Source organism: Gracilinanus agilis, chromosome 3, assembly GCF_016433145.1.
Source record: "Gracilinanus agilis isolate LMUSP501 chromosome 3, AgileGrace, whole genome shotgun sequence".
NCBI classification, from domain to species: domain Eukaryota; kingdom Metazoa; phylum Chordata; class Mammalia; order Didelphimorphia; family Didelphidae; genus Gracilinanus; species Gracilinanus agilis.
The window spans coordinates 436,270,044-436,288,773 of record NC_058132.1 but is presented as its reverse complement, the minus strand read 5'-3'; the positions used below and the strand labels follow the sequence as shown (position 1 = coordinate 436,288,773).

Genomic DNA, 18,730 nt, shown 5'->3' with positions numbered 1-18,730 from the left:
TAGCAACTCTTTTCATAGAGGCAAAGTTTTGGAAATTGGGGAATGGCTGAACAAATTCTGTGGGTTGGTGATGGAATGATATTGTCCTAGGAAAAATGATGAGCAGGATGATTTCAGAAAAAAACTGGAAAGATCTACGTGAACTGATGCAGAGTAAGATAAATAGAACTGGGAGAACATTTTACACAGCAAAATAAACATTTTATGATAATCAATTTTGAAAACCCTAAGTATTGTCAATAATACAATGATCTGGGAAAATTCTGAAGTACTTATGAAAAAGAATGCTATGCACCTCCTGAAAAAGAACTGTTTGTGTCTGATACAGCTCAAAGGATACTATGTTCAACATTGGTTTATTTGAGTTTTACTTTGGGATTTTGGCTTTATATGAATTTTCTCTTATAACAATGACCAATATGGAAGTATGTTATGCATGATAATACATATATAATACAGACCAAATTGCTTACTGTCTCTGAGTGGTATAAAAATAATGAGAGCCAGTTAACAATGTTATGATAGAGGGATGGAGGGGAGATAGAGAGTCTATGAGGGGGACTTTTTACAAGCTCTCCCCTCCCACCAAATATATACTGGCTAGACTTTGAGGGGGTATCACTCTGAAACTGGGTGACCTGGATGGTTGTGCCTCCCCACAGGAGTTGGAATGAGGATTCTCTATAAGATGAGGTATTGGGTACCCCAATCCAATTCTGAATGAGGGTAGGGTTCATGCAAGCTTCCCCCAAGGTCAGTCAACTTCACAGCGGGTGGTCTGGCTTCAAGATGGAGGTAACCACACTAAGCTGTGGTTCCCCTCCCCCTTGTTGTCACTCAGGCTTTCTGGAATGCTATCTGACTAATCAATGGTTTTCACTGACATCAATATAGGGATTGGGGAAAGGGCTGAGGGGCAGAGGGATTTTGGGGTGCTCTCTTCTCTATGTGGTCCATCACTTGGGTGGGAACCTTTGGGGTTCCCAAGCATCTCCCCTCGCCACTTTATACATTGTATTATTATATTATACAATGGGTGAATTATACATTGTAGTGTTTAGAATAGGAATGGATATTGTATTTTGTCAAAGGATTTTTCAGCATTTATTGAGATAATCATGTGATTTTTGTTATTTTGCTTGTGGATTTGGTCAATTATGAACCATCCTCGCATTCCTGGTATAAATTCCACCTGATTATAATGAATAACCCTTGTGATCACTTGCTGAAGTCTTTTTGCTATTATTCTGTTTAAGATTTTTGCATCTATGTTCATTAAGGAGATTGGTCTGTAGTTTTCTTTCTCTGTTTTTTTTCTACATAGCTTTGGAATCAGTACCATATTTGTATAATAAAAGAATGTTGGTAGAACTCCTTCTTAGCTTATAATGTCAAATAGTTTGTATAATATTGGTATTAGTTGTTCTTTGAAAATTTGATAGGACCATCTGGTCCTGGGTTTTTTTTTCTTAGGGAGTTATTTAATGGCTTGTTCAATTTCTTTTTCTGGTATGGGATTATTTAAGTATTCTATTTTTTCTACTGTTAATGTAGGCGATTTATATTTTTGTAAATATTCATCCATATCACTTAGATTGCTATATTTATTGCCACATAATTAGGCAAAATACTTTTTAATGAGTGCTTTGATTTTCTCTTCATTAGAGGGGAGGTCTCTCTTTTCATATTTGATACTGTTAATTTGGTTTTCTTCTTTCCTTTCTACTCTTTTGCATTTTTTGCCATGTTTCTATATCCTAGTACATGGTCAATCTTTGTGAATGTACCATTTGTAGCTGAAAAGAAGGTGTATTCTTTTTTGTCCCTATTTATTTTTCTCCACATATTTATTAACTCTAATTTTCTAGGATTTCATTGACCTCTCTCATCCCTTTCTTATTTATTTTTTGGTTTGATTTATATAGATCTGATAGAGGAAAATTTAGGTGTCCCACTAATACAGTTTTACTATCTATTTCCTCCTTGATCTCAGCTAGGTTCTCCTTTAGAAATTTGGATGCTATACGACTTGGTGCATACATGTTGAGTACTGTAATATACGGCATTTTATCAGGATGTAATTATGTTCCCTATCTCTTTTAATCAGATCTACTTTTACTTTGAATTTATCAGATATCATAATTGCAACTCCTGTCTTGTTTTTCTCAGTTGAGGCCCAATAGATTTTGCTCCAGCCTTTAACTTAACCCTATGTTTTCTTGTAGAAAACATATGGTCAGATTTTGTTTTCTAATCCACTCTGCTTTTTGCTTCTGTTTTATGAGTAAGTTCATCCCATTCACATTCAGAGTTATAATTATCAGCTGTGTATTCCCCAACATTTTGATATACTCTCCTAGTTCTGACCCTTCTTCTTACGCTATTTCCTTTAAAACCAGTGGCTTGTTTTAAATCAGTTTCCTTTATCCCCTCACTTAGTTTACTTCCCTTTCCACTCCCTCACTATTTGTTGCTCTCTCATTATTTTTAATCCCTATTGAATTCCCTCCCCTCTCTCTTTCCCTCTCTTTTTGAACTCCCTGCCTCACTACCCCCTTGCTTTATCCCTTCTGAATTTCTTCATATGGTAAGATAGAATTAAATATCCCAATGGATGTAGCTACTCTTCCCTCTCAGGAATAATTCCTCTGAGAGTAAGGTTTAAGTATTTCCTATTAATGCTCTCTTCCTTTCCTTCTTATTTTTAAAAATTTATTAATATTTATTTTTTAGAAAAGTTAACAGTTACGTAATTCATGCTCTTACTTTCCCCTTCACACCCCAGCTTCCCCCCCACACACCACATGGCTGATGTGTATTTTCACTGGTTTAAACATGTTTCATTGATCAAGACCTATTTCCAAATTGTTGATAGTTGCAATGGTGTGGTAGTTTCAAGTCTACATCCCCAATCATGTCTGCCTCAACCCATGTGTTCAAGCAGTTGTTTTTCTTCTGTTTCCATTCCTGCAGTTCTTCCTCTGAATGAAGGTAGTGTTATTTTCCATAAGTCCCTCAGAATTGTCCTGGGTCATTGAATTGCTGCTAGTACAGAAGTCCATTAAATTTTATTTTACCACAGTATATCAGTCTCTGTGTACAATGTTCTTCTGGCTCTCTCCTTTCACTCTGCATCAGTTCCTGGAGGTCTTTCCAGTTCACAGGGAAGTCCTCCAGTTTATTATTCCTTTGAGCAAAGTAGTATTCCATCACCAGCATATAACACAATTTGTTCAGCCATTCCACAACTGAAGAACATACTCTCATTTTCCAGATTTTTGCCACCACAAAAAGCACAGCTATAATTATTTTCATACAAGTCTGTTAATCTATAATCTCTTAGGGGTACTAACCCAACAATGGTATGGCTGGGTCAAAGGGCAGGCATTCTTTTATAGCCCTTTGAGCATAATTTCAAATTGCCATCCAGAATGGTTGGATCAATTCACAGCTCCACCAGCAATGCATTAATGTCCCAATTTTGCCATATCCCCTCCAGCATTCATTCCTCTCCCTTTCTTTCATTTTAGCCAATGTGCTATGTGTGAGGTGATACCTCAGAGTTGTTTTGATTTGCATTTCTCTAATTTTTAGAGATTTAGAACACTTTCTGATGTGCTTATTGATACTTTTGATTTCTTTACCTGAAAATTGCCTATTCATGTCTCTTGCCCATTTATCAATTGGGGAATGGCTTGATTTTTTATACAATTGGTTTAACTCCTTGTATATTTGAGTAATTAGACCCCTGTCAGAATTTTTTATTATAAAGATTTTTTCCCAATTTTTTGTTTCCATTCTGATTTTGGCTACATTGTTTTTGTTTGTGCAAAAGCTTTTTATTTTAATAATCAAAATCATTTATTTTACATTTTGTAATTTTCTCTAACTCTTGCTTGGTTTTAAAATCCTCTCCTTCTTATAATAGTATTCATCCCATCCCCTTCCAATGCCTTCTTTATGTGGTATAGATTATCCTATTTTTCTCATTCCTTCAAGTTTCTCTTGGTGTCATCTTCTATTCTCCACCTCATTTTTTTCTGTATTGTTTTAGACCAAGGATGGGTAAAGTTATTAAAGAGGGGGCCGATGGAAAGGAAATGCTCATCTATCAGTCTATTTCTAAGGCAACTCTTTTGAAGTTTCATTGTATTGTATCATACTCATTGTATTAGTCAGATTAGGAATAATGTCACCTGGCCAGATAGAACATTTCAGTGGGCTGCATCTGGCCTGCGAGCCATAGTTTGTCTATCACTGTCTTAGACCATTTAGTACTCCAACTTCTCCCTATGAAAAATTCTTCTAATTACTATAATATTGAATATGATTTTTGAGAATTACACATATCCTTTCTCCACATAGGAGTACAAATAATTTGATCTTATTGAAGCAAATCTTTAAAGAAGCAAATTTAAAAATAAGAGATATTTTCTTTCCCATTTCTTTCTTATTTACCTTTTTATGTTTCTCTTGATTTTTGTATTTGGATATGAAACATTCCTTTTTTTTGTTATCTTCCTTACATATACTTGGACAGCTTCTGTCTTGTTGAATGCCCATACTTTCCCTTGGAAGTATATAGACAGTTTTGATGGGTAGGTTATCCTTGGTTGTAGGCCCAATTCTCTTGCCTTTCTGAATATTCCAAAGCTTGTGGTCTTTTAGTATGGAGGCTGCCAGATCCTGTGCAATTCTTATTGGTGTTCCTTGATATTTGAATTTTTTCTTTCTGGCTTCTTGTAATATTTTTTGCTTAACTTGGAAACTCTTGAATTTGGCAATTATATTCCTGAGTGTTGAGTTTTGAGGGTTTAGTGTAGAAGATGTTCTATGTCTATTTTTCCCTCTTATTGAAGAACTTCCAGGCAGTTTTCTTGGATACTTTCTTGTAGTATGATGTACAAATTTCTGTTAATTTCTGATTTTTCTGGAATAACAATGATTCTTAAATTGTCTCTTCTAGACCAGTTTTCTTCATATATATCATTCTCTCAGTGAGATATTTCATGTCTCCATCTATTTTGTCAGTCCTTTGACTTTGCTTTGTTACGATTAAAAATGATAAAGACTTAAAATAAACAAAGTACTGGTCAAACTAATTAAAAAAAGGAAAAAAGAAAACCAAATTGACAGTATCAAAGAAGAAAAGGGAGACATCACCTCTAATGAAGGGGAAATTAAGGCAATCATTAAAAACTATTTCACCCAATTATATGGCAATAAATATAGCAATCTAAGAGATATGGATGGATATTTACAAATATATAAATTGCCTAGATTAACAGCAGAAGAAATAGAATACCTAAATAATCCCATATCAGAAAAAGAAATTGAACAAGCCTCAAAGAACTCCCTAAGAAAAAACCTCCAGAGCCTGATGGATTTACAAATGAATTCTATCAGACATTCAAAGAACAACTAATCCCAATAATATGCAAATTATGCAAATTATTTGATATAATAAGTAAAGAAGGAGTCCTACCAAATTCCTTTTATGACAAACACTAGCAGTAGCAATTAGAGAAGAAAAAGAAATTGAGGGTATTAAAATAGGCAATGAGGAGACTAAGTTATCACTCTTTGCAGATGATATGATGGTCTACTTAAAAAATCCTAGAGAATCAACTAAGAAGCTTGTAGAAATAATCAACAACTTTAGCAAAGTTGCAGGATACAAAATAAATGCACATAAATCATCAGCATTTCTATATATTTCCCACACATCACAACAGCAAGAGGTAGAAAGAGAAACACCATTTAAAATCACCCTAGATAATATAAAATACTTAGGAGTCTATCTACCAAAACAAAAACAGGAATTATACAAAACTAACTACAAAACACTTTCCAAATGATTAAAACTAGATCTAAACAATTGGAAAAACATTGATTGCTCATGGGTAGGATGAGCTAACATAATAAAAATGACCATTCTATCCAAATTAATTTGCCTATTTATTGCCATACCTATCAAACTACCAAAAAACTTTTTCACTGAATTAGGAAAAACTATAACAAAGTTCATTTGGAATAAGAAAAGATCAAGAATATAAAGGGAAATAATGAAAAAAATGTGAAGGAAGGGGGCCTAGCAGTACCAGACATTAAACTATACTATAAAGCAGCGGTCATCAAAACGGTATGGTACTGGCTAAGAGACAGAGGGGAGAATCAGTGGAATAGATTTGGGGTAAGTGACGTCAGCAAGACAGTATATGATAAACCCAAAGAGACCAATTTTTGGGACAAAAATTCACTATTTGACAAAAACTGTTGGGAAATTTGGAAAACGATATGGGAGAGATTAGGTTTAGATCAACATATCACACCCTACACCAAGATAAATTTAGAATGGGTGAATGACTTGAATATAAAGAGGGAAACTATAAATAATTTAAGTGAACACAGAATAGCATACTTGTCAGATCTCTGGGAAAGGAAAGATTTTAAAACAAAGCAAGAGTTAGAGAAAGTTACAAAATGTAAAATAAATGATTTTGATTGTATAAAACTAAAAAAGTTTTGTACAAACCAAAAAATGTAGCCATGATCAGAAGGGAAACAACAAACTGGGAAAAAAATCTTTATAAAAAAAACTCTGACAATGGTCTAATTACTCAAACATATAAGAAGTTAAATCAATTGGATAAAAAATCAAGCCATTCCCAAATTGATAAATGGGCGGGAGACATGAATAGGCAATTTTCAGGTAAAGAAATCAAAAGTATCAATAAACACATGAGAAAGTGTTCTAAATCTCTAATAATTAGAGAAATGCAAATCAAAACAACTCTGAGGTGTCAGCTCACACCTAGCACATTGGCTAAAATGAGAGAAGGGGAGAGTAATGATTGTTGGAGGGGATGTGGCAAAATTGGGACATTAATGCATTGCTGGTGGAGCTGTGAACTGATCTAGCCATTCTGAATGGCAATTTGGAACTATGCTCAAAGGGATATAAAAGAATGCCTACCCTTTGATCCAGCCATACCATTGTTGGGATTGTACCCCAAAGAGATCATAGATAAACAGACTTGTATGAAAATATTTATAGCTGAGCTTTTTGTGGTGGCAAAAAACTGGACAATGAGGGCATGCCCTTCAACTGGGGAATGGCTGAACAAATTGTGGTATATGGTGGTGATGAAATACAATCGTGCTAAAAGGAATAATAAACTGGAGGAATTCCATTTGAATTGGAAAGACCTCCAGGAATTGATGCAGAGTGAAAGGAGCAGAGCCAGAAAAACACTGTAAACAGAGACTGATATACTGTGGTAAAATAGAATGTAATGGACTTCTGTAGTAGCAGCAATGCAAGGACCCAGGACAATTCTGAAGGATTTATGGAAAAGAACACTACCCACATTCAGAGGAAAAACAGCAGGAGAGGAAACACAGAAGAAAATCAACTGCTTGATTACATGGGTTGATGAGGACATGATTGGGGATTGAATGTACCACACCAATGCAACTATCAACAATTTGGAAATAGGTCTTGATTAATGACACATGTTAAAACCAGTGGAAATGCATATCAGCCAGGGGACGGGGAAGGTCGGGGTGTGAAGGGGAAAGTAAGAGCATAAATCATGTAACCATGTTAACTTTTCTAAAATATAAATATTAATAAATGTTAAAAAATGATAAAGACTGATATAATAAGAGAAATTAGTATTTTAATTAAAGCCATGGCCATGTTGGTAAAATATATATATATGACCGTGCCTATCTTTTAATTTTACTGCTGGAGCCCATTCTCTCTCCTGCTTGCCAGCCAGATCCTCAGGAAGACCAAGGGGCTTTATTTAGGCCCTCCTCTGAATTTAAACTGCCCCCTGCGTGGGGACCTTTGATGTCCCCAAGCCCTAAGACCCATTGGAATCATGGGTAATGTAGTCTCAAAGCCCCCACATGTCCATAGGGAGTCTGCTAGACATTTCCAAATAGCACTTCCCTGAATTCAAAACAAACATTTCCCCCTGAGATCCGGCAAAAAAAAAAAAAAAAAAAAAAAAAAGGTTGGCCCTTTTTCTTCACTGGATCTGTAAACATAGACAACTTCTAAATTTTAGGAATTTGGGGGATAAAAGAAATAGATAAACAAATGGATAAACTAGTCGCATTGACAAAAAACCAATTTGGGGGCAGTCCCCTATTGACATATACATTAATTTGATATATACATTCAAAACAATACATTCAACTTAATTTCAACTCCCCATAGTTCAATCAACTACACCCCAAAGTTCAATTTTGATCTTAATGGTCCAGTGAAGGGTCTTTAGGCATCTTTTTGGTGCCTTCACCAAACAGGTCAGTCATCTGGATTCTGGGGAGATGGCAAAATCCTTATCCTGAAATTATTCTCAAAAGAATTTAAACTTAACATTATAGATTATAGAACATATATTTCCTTCTAAGAATTATACATTTCCCCCTGAAATTACTCCTAAAAGAGTTAAATATACATATATTTTACATTATCTAATTTTAAAAAACTTAACACACATCCCCCTGAGGAAAATTCTAAACACACCTTTTTTTTTCTGAAAAGGGTACCTCAGGTCAGCTAAGGATGAGTGGCTGAGTCAAGGGGATTGTATGAAATCAATTGGCAAAATAAAAGGAAGAAAATTCAAGAAAAAAGAAGAAAAAATTAACTTGTGAATGAAATGTAAAATGTGCAAAAAATGTAGGGAAAATAAACTTATAACAGGCCTTTGAATCAAGACCCAATGAAAGTGATTTAAGCAGCTTGCTATTACCCATTCAGGGCCAGGAATTAAGGGAAATGTCTCCCTCTGATCTGATTTGCCATCAAGTTCTCAGGGAATGAGTCAATAATAACCAATATTAGGTGCTGGCCTAGGAATTCAAGTTGAGGGGACCCACGTCTTCTAAAGTTTTAGAAAAGACTGGGACTCCAGGACTCAAACCCCAATTTCAAGCCCTAATATTGGCATAGACCTCTGTAATCCATGCAGATTTTTAATCAAGTCTCTGTGACCTTGTGCTTTCTTAGCACTATTAATGGCTCTTGTGTTCCCTTCTCCTGGAATGAGACAGAAGGCATTAAATCACAGTCCCATAGTTCTCAGGCTCTTCAAAAATCATGTACTTGTTACAACTTTTAAATCTTGGCTAAGAGCTTCTCAACAAATTCTGTTACTGCTTTCATATCAAAATCTGATATTTAAACAATCTTCTGGTCTAAATTACCTCAAGAATTCTAGATCCTTCTGATAAAAGTATACAGGAGCTCCTTGGCTTCCTGTTTTAAAAAAAAATCCTGGTTAGGAAATTTTCATGCTTCTACCCATTTAAGGCAATAATTTTTCTTATAATAAAATATATAAAAGCTTATCCTATAAGACAACAATTCTTTAGGATCTAAGGTAGAATTTAAAAGACCTGTTTTAAAATTACAATTTAAATCTCAAGGCATGGAAACTTTGAAGGTTCTATACAATTATCAAGACATAATAAAGCTTAAAAGACATGTGCTCCTATAAGATGGTACATATAACCACATTGTTTTTGATACAGTAAGCTTTAAGTAAATTAGGAAATATAATAAAATCATAAGCAGAAACTTCATTAGCTTAAAATGATTCAGTGCAACAGGAAAATCAACGAAATAAGCAAGATTAATTCACAAAACTAATCAGCAAAATACAGTAAGATACAGTCTCTTTAAAAGCCATTCAGATCTGAAAGGTTCTAATTCAAGGTCTTTATAATCAGTCTCTGCTCTAAACATAAGGGTTTTTTTAAGTTCAAAGTTCTAAGCAGGTACGAGGTGAATTTCTTCCCCTGATGTTCAGTTTTTTTTGTAAGAAAGTTTGAATAGGCCATGCGCCTGATGAAGAGTAATCATTAGTTCAAGGTTCAGACACTAGCATCCATGTGGGGTCAGGGCGTGGGCTCGGGGCTAGAGAAAAGCTTAGGTCAGTTTTGTAGAAAATCCCAAGTGTAGAAATTGTGGGTGGGGGTTTCCTCATGGAGGGCAAGAATGGCCTTTTAGGTTAAGAGTCCTCTATAAGAGAGTAGGGAGAAAGGGGGATACTTCCCAAATCTTCAGTGGCAGAGCTGAAGCTGAAACGGAGGCGTTCGGCAAGTCGGGGTGGGGGTCGCTCAGAAATCTCAGGATTTCGGATCCACAGAAATGGTCTGCACCAGTGGGCTTGTGATTCGGCAGAGAAGCAGGGCAGGCAGGAATGTGAGGCAGCGGTCTGTACTGGCGAGCCAGGCAGGAATGGAATCCAGGTCAGGAGTCAGAAGCAGTGTTAGAGAACACACTGGCTGGGCACCAGCATTTTGGTTTTAAAGCCAGAAGCCAGAATCGGCTGGCCTGACCTCCTAAAGTGGTTTGGGCTGGACTGGCTGGCTGAGTCCCAAGGGAGGCAAGAAATTGCTGTTGCTTATAGCGAAAGCATGGCGAGGAAAGCCAGTCTCCTTTTTAAAAAAGTTGCTCAAAAGAGCTGAGCAAGATGGCCAAAAAGAAAGCATAGCTATCGTTTCTGAAAGGCTATCTGGAAAATTGAGAGTTTCTTTTCCAATGTAGTGGTTGCCATTAATGTCACGATTAAAAATGATAAAGACTGATATAATAAGAGAAATTAGTATTTTAATTAAAGCCATGGCCATGTTGGTAAAATATATATATGACCGCGCCTATCTTTTAATTTTACGGCTGGAGCCCATTCTCTCTCCTGCTCGCCAGCCAGCTCCTCAGAAAGACCAAGGGGCTTTATTTAGGCCCTCCTCTGAATTTAAACTGCCCCCTGCGTGGGGACCTTTGATGTCCCCACGCCCTATGACCTATTGGAATCATGGGTAATGTAGTCTCAAAGCCCCCACGTCCTCCATAGGGAGTCTGCTAGATATTTCCAAATAGCACTTCCCTGAATTCAAAACAAACAGCTTTATTAGTTCTTGATGCCTTGAGAGATCATAGGCTTGCACAATTCTGGTCTTTAGAGACTGGTTTTCTACTCTAATCTTTTGATTTTCCTTTCTAGTTTGGTCTATCCTGTTTTTCATGGTTTCCTGTTGTTTAATTTGGGTCTCCAATTTGGTCATCGTTTCGTTTGATTTTTGGGCACCTTTATCCAATTGGGAATTTTTGTCTTTTAAACTGTTAATTTCCTTTTGAGCTATTTCCCACTTTTATTGCCAATTCTCTTCCTGCTATGTTGTCTGGAATTTTTCTGTGTAAAAGTTATCGAGTGTTATTGCTTTCCTTTTGTTCTTTCTGGTGGTTAATTCTTGGGCATTGCTTGCCATTATTATGCTGGTTTTTCCTTCTCAGTCAGAAGTCTGAGTGAGGCAGGTAGGCTCTCTTTGTATAGAGCTGTGGAGCAGTTTTTACCTGAGTCTACTTTACAAGTCACAGAGCAGTGCCGCCCCTATCAACTCTATCCTCCTGCCTAATGTCTGTGCTCTTTAGCCTCCTGGGATCTCAAGTCTAGCTCTTATCAGGGGCAAGCAAGTGCTTGGTGTTACCAGTCAGCTGCCAAGAACACAGAAATTGCCTGTAGCTTGATCCTCTGTCCAAGGTATTTTTCCCCCTGCATCTCAGTGCACTGTTTCCACTGTCTGTTGCTCCTCACAACTCTATCCTCATGCCCAAGGTCTGTGCTTTTTGGTTCCTGGTGTCTCAAGTCTTGATGCTTTCAGGGACAATTTCCCGGTGGTCCCAGTTAGCTGTCAAGAAACTAGAATTTGCCTCCCTTTTGCTCTAACTCTGGTGCACTGCCTCTGACTGTGGTACCGTAGGTGGGGTGGATGAGGTTTGATTAGCTCGTGTTTTTTGATAGGAGCTATTTCACCCTCTTTTAGCTTGGAAATATCCAAATCCCTCATACCTTCAATGTTGCGCCCTATTATGGAGTCCCTTCTGAAGATTTGTTTTTTTTGTCCTTTTGAGGTATCATGTATGGCTCAGTGGTGAGGAGAGTTATGGCCCCTGTTCTACTCTGCAGCTTCAGGACACTTTAAATGGGTCTTAGTGCATAGTTTTCAAATCATTGTGTTAAGTTCTTTATTCAAACCTTCAACTTGACCCGAGCTATGGAGATAGGAGGATATATGGAATTTGAAAGTCATTCTTAAAGATGTAAAACTAAATTTGTAAAATAAGTACTCATATCTGAATCAATGTGCTGGTGAATCAAACTAGGAAATAATTTTCCTTCACAACCTTTTAGTAACAAATGTTGTGGCATAAGTCTCAGACTTCTTTCTATCTAGTGAGTTGGTCCAGTATAACAAAACAAAATTTATAATGATCAGCTTTAGCAAACTGAGGAAATCAATTTGTAAGTGTCCATAAACCAGGTGTTACCCACTGAAACCATTAGCATGTAAAGCATTCTGTTTATAGGGCAAGAGGAAAATGGTGAGTGACTATTTCCTAACAACTGGAGCCACCAAAACTCTTTTAATGACATCTACAATTCCTTGAATGCTGAAAGTGGATGATCTTGTGAACTGACAGGCATATCAACTGGTAGAAGCTTTGGGGAAGCATGGACTTGTATTCTGAATTCCATTAATGTGTTTTGTCTTCCTCTTCTAATTGAACACTTCTTATTCATTATGAGAGAAAGAAAAAATAGTTGATCATTAGATGTTAGAGTAAAAATTAACTTAAAGATTTCTAGGGTCATCAGTTTAGCTGCAGTATTCACTCACTGATTTTCCCTAGGTACAGTACCAGTCTTTTCTGGATTGACAAAGCAATGAACAATAGCCAAAGCTGTGAGTAGTCCAAAAGCATACAATTTTTTTTAATGATCTCTGCATTTGGAATGGTTTTGCCAGCAGAAGTCAGGAAACTTCTCTGCATCCAGATCATTCCCAATGCATGGCAAACCAAAAACTTGCCTTGAGTCTGTGTAAATTGTTTCTTCATTTACGTAGATTACAGGCTTTTCTTAATGCCAGCAGTTCATTCCTGTGAAAGAAAAGCAGAAGATAATAAACCTGCCTATATGATATTATGGTCTTGGATTATGATAGTACCAGGGTAATATGTATCTTCACTCATAAAAAATAACCAGGGTAATCAGAGAGTTCATCATGGGACTTCTCAATCAGGTCCACTGCAAATGTATAGTTATTTAGTCGATCTCCTTAGAATTGGTAAATAAGAAAGCAATATTGCAGCATTAAAACTTGTATGATGTTTAAGGATGATATTTTGATTAGCTAACAAAGTTACCTCATACCTAGCATGTCTCAGATGTTAAAATGTCTGTGTTTAGAAACATAAATGCTAAAGCAATAATGTCTCAACCTCATAGAGACAAAAGACACTCAAAGGAGAACACAGGATTTTGTCATAAGCATTTCTATTAAGAAAGCTGTGGTGGCTACAAAATTAAGGCAGGGTTGTGCTCCAGCAGCCACTATATCCAGTTTTACATAACAGAAATCTACTGGGCATTGTGTGAGTCATGTGGCAAAATTTGTACCCACAGAAATACCAAAAAAAGAAACAAAGTCTTAGGTCCTGACAAAAAGAAATATGTTTATTGAGAGAGGGTTGGTCTCACAATAAAGTCAGACTTCTGCTCAAGACCAAAAGACCCAGAGCACTATGATAGGCTTTCCTTTATACCCAAAGAATATCATAACTTATATACGAGTGTCAGAATAATCGAAAACAATACTTATACTCAGTAAAAAATAGAGGCAGTCTGAAGCACTGTTCATTGCTTGAGGTACCCAGGAAGTAATTCTCATTGGTAAAAGAAGTCAATTGATACCAGACTTCCAAGTGAGTCAAAAACCTGATGATGTGTACGAGGGTGTATACAAAGGGTAAAGTGTGGAACCAGGTTTCTTAATGGAGGGAAAAGTCTTTGTGCTAATGAATACCAGCTCACAAGTCCATGACCATGATTGCTAAGGATACATGATATAGTAAGTTTAAGACTAAGGCCCCAAATTGAAGCCTATGATAGCAATGATTAACTATGCTAAATCAGTTATATACTTAATTTAAAACCTTAAAACTTATACTAAAATGATCACAAAAGGTCTACTAAAAATTATTTATGCTAACATTAAAAATATAATCTTCTAGGTGGAGCTAAGATGGCCACAGAATAGCAGGAACTTCCTGAATCTCCTTCCAACTGAATCTATACAAAGGGTCTCAAAAGGACAAAAATCAAAATCAGACAAGTAAAATTAGGCAGTGTTTGAGGATTTGTACTCTATAAGGGAGTGAAATTATACTTATCAAAGCACGAGCTGACCACCCCTCCCCCACAACACCTATCACTCCATATTCAGAGTGAGGGCCAGGCATGCTCTAAATTTTCCCTAACCTGTGAGGGCAGAGCAAGGCTTTGGCTGCAAGACTTGGGACCCAAGGCTGAAGAACATGAAGCTTGGGCAGAAGAGCATAGAGATTGGGCAGAAACAAGACTGGCCACGGCAGAGGCAACAGGGACTTGAAAAATAGCCTCAGGGCAAAAAACTTTAAAGTACTCAACACAAAGATCTGTCCGGAAGATACTGCAAGACAGAAGCTAAGAAAATAATGTCCACCAACATGCAGGAACTTCAATCCACATGTAGTAAAAGAAATAAGTAGTAGCAGAAAAGCTTTTGACCCTGGATAATTTCTATGGAGAAAAAGAGAAAAATACAAAGGCAACAGCAGAGTGTGACAAAAAGCAAACAAATCCAAACCTTAAAAAATGGAAATTGGTCACAAGCTCTCAAGCAATTCAAAAAGAAGTTCAAGAACCAAGAAAGAAAGATAGGAGAAAAATGGGAAGAAAAATGAGAAAAAGAAATGAAAATAATTGAAAAAGAAAATAACCACTTAAAAGAAAAATTGCCTACATGGAAAAAGAGGCACAGAAATCAAATGAAGTAATTAGCACATTGGAGAACTTAATTGAATTGCTGGAAGGATTATGAGGAAAATTAAGAGTTTAGAAATTTAGTGAAATTAGTCCAGAGAGACTCTGTTATAACTGAGAGCAGTTGGATGCTGGCTCATTACCTAGTAATCTTAGTGCACAGGTTGTGGAATTAGTGGCATTGAAGCAAGCCTGTCTTTTAGCTGAAGGTAAAAGTGCAAATATTTACACTGATTCTCTGTATGTGTTCTCTGCCATGCAAAAGGAAATATCTGGAAACAATGAGGTTTTATTACTGCAATCAGGAAAACTAATAGCTCATGTAGGAATAATAACTGAGTTGTTAGAAGCAATGTAAAAGCCAAAACAGCTAGCAGTAATCCATTCCTTGAGTCATGCTAGTGGTCAAGATTCAATTTCTAAAGGAAATCACAGAGGTGATATCACTACAAAGTACGCTGCCCAGAAAGCTCCGATTTATGTCATGAATTTAACATCAGTTGATTCTGATGATCTAGAAAAAGCATATGTAGACTCAGATATTCAGAAATGGAAGCATAAATTTGGAGCTAGGAAAGAACATGGGATATGGATTACTGATACAGGAAGACCATTGTTACCAAAAGACTTATATACCTATTTGTGTCAAGCTATCCTCACAAAAGGCACAAACTGTTGTAGATTCCGTCAAGAGACAATGGGTTGCTCCTGGAATAAGCACTGTTGCAAATAAAATCTATAATAGTTATTCAATCAAAGTGCATTTAGAAAGAAAGATTTGGGTGGTAGACCTTTAGCATATTGTCCATTCGAGAGTTTACAAATTGATTACATCTGTATGCCTGAAGCTGGAAGATACAAGTATTTTCGTGTGATTGTTGATGGACTAACTAAGTGGCCTGAAGCTTTTCCACCAAATACCAACATTGCAAGCTTTGTGGTGAAAGTGTTACTTAAGGAAATAGTTCCTAGGTTGAGTGTAATTTTAACCTTAGATTCAGATAAGGAATCTCATTTTACTCAGAATTTCCTTAGAAGAGTCTATGAGAATCTAGGAATAACACATAAATATCATGTTCCTTATCACCCACAAAGTTCAAGTCAGGGAGAGTGTATGAATAGGGAACTCAAGACAATGGTTGGGAAACTGTGCTAAAACTCATCTCAAATGGCCAGATATTCTTCCCATAACTTTGTTTTACCTACATACAAGACCAAGAGTGGATATTCATTTATCATCATATAAGATGCTCTTTGGACATGCTCCATTACAAGCAAAGACTTGTAAGGCTGTTTATGTGTCATTCTAGGAGATGATTGCCAAATTGCTTCATATTTAAGTGCTTTACAGTAGAGACTAAGAGAATTACAGGATATGTGTATTAGTGTGTAAATGGAATTAGCTCACCCCCCATTCAAAGTTAAAACTCTAGCCACCAGACATAATGTCATCTCCACCATCCTTAGTGGGGAGGGGAGATGAGTTACCCGCATGTGACAATAAGCAACAAATCAAGAAGAAGGGACTGCCCTTTGGGCAGTCCAAAACAATGTTGAGGCTCCCATTTGTCCACTTGAATTAGAGGTGTCCACTCCAGGAAGTGACGAAAGCTGCTGTCCTTCAAATATGAGGGTAACTTCCTATTGAGGAGTTCACAATTTGAACTTGGTGCTGAAGGATCTTTGCTGAGACCTCAGGCAGCTTCCCCTCTGAATTGTCACGTGGATAAGTTAGGCTGGCTCCCTTTTGCCTACCTTGGCATTTCTAGAGTCTTTACCTCAATAAGGCTTCTTTGCCTCCCTAATTGCTAAAGCCTTGTGACCAGTAGCCTAATTTAATTAGCCTTTTAACCCTCTCTCGGAATGGGTCTGGATCTCTGCAGGTCCGGGCCAGCCTCTCCCTCTCTTTATTTCTTTACCTTATATCTCCCCAAATTGTGAATAAATTATCTTAAAACCCATCCTGACTTGGGTCTATTTTAATTATGGAATCAATCTGAATTATTGATTCCTGGGGAACACACCTTAATATATATATATATAAATATAATATCTAAGTTTTCCCTCTTACATTAGTGGAAATATGGGGTTCATTTGAGCCTTAAATATTTAGATATGTGCCATAAACTTCCTCTGGACATTTAGGGGACATGGAAACTACATTTCCCATTATTCAATGGGTTTCATGTCTTACACGATGACGTGAGCCAACATAAAGCATAGCTTAAATAGAGAGGACTTGATTGGGACGTTCTCTTTGGTAAGAGGGAGCCAGGTAGCCAGGTGGGCAGAAGGTATGGAGGCCCCAAAAGCCTTAGACTATGGTAACCTGCCAATTATTGGTAAATATTATGGGACTCTGTTTAATGTCTCTCTGTCTGATTCCAGGAGAAATGCTAAAAAGAGCCACAAAGTCATGGAGACTGACTGAGAAATCTGCAAAGTGCCAAGGAGCAAAAGGTCATGCAGACCATGGATTGAGGAAGTTCTATGCCAATACTGAAGGGTTTGAAACTAGTGATTGTGTTTTGGGGGTGCAGCTTTCTAATATGTTAGAGGCCAGAATTCCCCAGAGCTTCTTTTCCTAGTAAGAACTTAAGATTGGCTATCATTATTCCTTATTCCCTAAGAAGGTGTAGAGTAAATCAGACCAGGGAAAGACATTTCCCTTGCACATATATTTAGTCCTGTTATTTCTCTTATACATAGAATGGCAACTTTCTGTAGTCCTGGCTCCTGAAAGGGTAATTACAAACTGCTTAAATCATTTTAATTGGGCCTCAATTCAAGGACCTGTTATGAGTTTATTTTTCCTTACATTTTTGCACAAGATTTTGACATTTTACATTTCATTCACAAGTTTATTTTTTCTCTTTTATTTGGATTTTATTCTTTTTTATTTCTTTTGCCAATTGATTTCATACAACCCCATGACTCAGCCATGTATCCTTAGCTGACCTGGGGTACCCTCTTCAGGGGAGAATGTGTTATTTGGAATTTTCCTCAGGGGTGTATAAGTTTTATAATCATAATGTCTGTATTATAATCTATAATGTAAAATTTTAAATTAATTTTTATTTTTTTAATTCTAAATTTTAAAAATTAAATTTTAATTGAATTAAATTTAATTAATTAAATTTAAATTAAAAATTAAATTAAAGAAAATTAAATTTTAAAATAAAAATTTAGGGGGGAAATGTATAATTCTCAGAAGGAAATGTATGTTTTATAATCTATAATGTAAAGTTTAAATTCTTTGTGAGTAATTTTAGGATAAGAAATTTGCCATCTCCCCACAATACAGACAATGAACCTGTTTGGAGAAGGCATCATGAAGATGCCTGAAGAGCCTTCATTGGATCATGAAGATCCAAATTGAACTTTGGGGTATGGTTGCTTGAACTATGGGGACTTGAATGCATTTGTTTTTGAATGTACAGTCTTATGCCAATAGGGGACTGCCCCAATTGGCTTTTTGTCAATGCGAGTAGTTTTTATCCTCTTTTCTTTTATCCCCAAATTTCTGTAATTTAAAAGTTATGTTTACAAGAGAGTTCAAGGAGACCAGTCTCTTTCTGCTCTCAGGGGAGAATGTGATAGTGGAAATTTGGGGTTCCTTTGAGCCTTAAATATTTAGATATGTGACATAAACTTCCTGTGCATGTTTAGAGGATGTGGAAACTATGTTTCCCATGATTCAATGGGTTTCCTGTCTTACGTGATGATGTGAGCCAACATAAAGTGTAGCTTAAATAGAGAGGGCTTCATTGGGACATTCTCTTTGGTACAAGGGAGCCAGGTGGGCAGAAGGTATGGTGGGGGATTTGAATTAGATCTTAGCA

The 18,730-nt window shown here is 36.6% G+C and overlaps 1 pseudogene; it reads right to left on the bottom strand.

Annotated features, from left to right (window-relative positions):
* Nucleotides 1-10,031: 10,031 nt before the first annotated feature.
* Nucleotides 10,032-18,730, bottom strand: part of LOC123241676 — a 66,109-nt pseudogene continuing 57,410 nt past the window's right edge.